Source organism: Schistocerca nitens, chromosome 2 (genome assembly GCF_023898315.1).
Source record: "Schistocerca nitens isolate TAMUIC-IGC-003100 chromosome 2, iqSchNite1.1, whole genome shotgun sequence".
Lineage (NCBI taxonomy): Eukaryota > Metazoa > Arthropoda > Insecta > Orthoptera > Acrididae > Schistocerca > Schistocerca nitens.
The window spans coordinates 60,276,141-60,278,285 of NC_064615.1; the positions used below are offsets into that span (position 1 = coordinate 60,276,141).

The 2,145-nt window shown below is 45.8% G+C and overlaps 1 pseudogene; it reads left to right on the forward strand.

Annotated features, from left to right (window-relative positions):
* The first annotated feature begins 418 nt into the window (after positions 1-418).
* LOC126237827 (5S ribosomal RNA) lies at positions 419-536 on the forward strand (annotated as a pseudogene).
* Positions 537-2,145: the final 1,609 nt, after the last annotated feature.

Here is a 2,145-nt window from a genome sequence, read left to right on the forward strand (position 1 = left end):
CAGAGCTACATCGGATTTTCACTGTGGTTTGCATTTCGCACCCTATCGGACTTTACTTTCCGAATAGCCCTCGTGTGTGCACCCACAGCACGTTATGTTTTATTCTAATTATACTTTGGTATTGGCATTAATTACTGCCTGGCCTATGGTTGATAAATGTTAAATACTTCTTTTATTTAATACTAAAATGTCTTCGTTAAATTTATTCAGAACTGTCAAATGTTTCGGGTTTATATGCCCTCATTTGTAATCTGAAGTCTGTTTGCTTATGCTTATTATACTTCGGCATTTATTAGCTCATGTTTCCTGCGAGCTTTTTCTTTCCTAAATGTTGCACCTACGACGTTACATCGTGAAACTGTCAAGTTTTGCGAGGCTGATTGCGCAACCAGTGTTTGCGTCAGAGGCCAGCTGCGACGGCAACTGCCTTGCCGCAGCGGATACACCGGTTCCCGTGAGATCACCGAAGTTAAGCGCTGTCGGGCGTGGTCGGCAACTGGATGGGTGACCATCCAGGCCGCCATGTGCTGTTGCCATTTTTCGGGGTGCACTCAGCCCCGTGAAGCCAATTGAGGAGCTACTCGACCGAATAGTAGCGGTTCGGTCAAGAATACCATCATAACGACCGGGAGAGCGGTATGCTGACCCCACGCCCCTCCTATCTGCATCCTCCTTGAGGATGACACGGCGGTCGGATGGTCCCGGTAGGCCACTCGTGGCCTGAAGACGGAGTGTCAGCTGCCGACCGTAAATTCGCCTGCATTAATGCTCGCTATTATACATGGTCCAGTCACAATCAGCATTAGCACTGGAGAGGGTATCAAGCTTGTCGGGGAAGCGGGAAATGGTGCAGACTGGTCGTAATGCAGAGACGGGATGATATATGTGACGTCCAAAATAGCATGGTCTTTGACATTCGGACGCAAACTAGAAGTATTCCCGAAACGGCTAAGTTTCTAAACTATTCGAATGCCGCCGTAGTTAAAGAAGATCGTACATGGGAAAAAGGCGCAATTCAAAACTGGCACCGAGGCAACTGTAATGCGCCACTCGTCATAGATGACAAAGGTGAACGACAGATGGAGATATGTATACTGGCGAACGGACCTGTAAGTGTTGAGCAGCTTACAGTCTATGTGAACCAAAGGGCTAACAATAGTGTCTTTCCAAAGACCGTTCAGCAAACATTTTGCTTATGAGCAACTGTAGCACGTGCCTGGTTCTTGCACCAGTGCTGACTCCTCTTCATCGGCGACGAAGGTTGGAATTTGCACGCCAGTACCGTAACCGGACGTCCAGTGAGTGGTGGAAGTATTTCAGATGAGTCACGTTCTACGCTCCATCTGAAAGGTGGCTGTTGGCGTGTACGGCGTGAAACGTCTGAATGCTAACGAGGTGGGAGTGTTATGGTCTGGGGAATGTTTTCGCGGCATTCCCTAGGTAATCTCATCTTTCTTAAAGGCATAATGGAACAACCCAAAGAATGTGTTTATCCTAAAGGACCACGCCCACCTCAAACATGCAGAGTGTTTCTCTTCTGCACCATAGTGTCTACTACATGCTCAACGTGAAATGTCACACAGTTCGAAGAGTACGTGCCTGGTTCGAAGATCACCAGGATGCGTTTACTGTACTCCTCTAATCACCAAAGTCCACGAATTTAAGCCCAATATAGAATCTGGGGTCCCAACTCGATCTCAGTCGGTGCGGTTCCACATCCGTATCTTTACCTTCCAGAGCCTCAATAACACTCTTTCAGCACGTATCGTGCTGCAGAAGGTCGCTATTCAGGCTTGTGACAGGTGGTCACATATTAATGTATCTGGACGGTGTAAATTCTTTAAGTGCCAGAGTGGCATCTCATTAATTGCTTGTATTTCTTCTTAACCTTCGCAGCGATAAACTTGTGAAGATTTTATTGTTCTGGTTAAGTCCTAGCTCATAAAATAAAATAATTTGTTTCTTTGCGATAAGTATCATCTTGGTCAAGCAACATCTGCTCCTAAATCTTCGCGCTCAACATTTCGCTAGTTGAAACTTTATGATCACTTATCGTAGGTAGCCACATATAAATGATACATATAAAATAATTTCGGAGTAGGCATTAAAATCCATGGAGAAGAAAGAAAAATTCTGAGGTTCGCC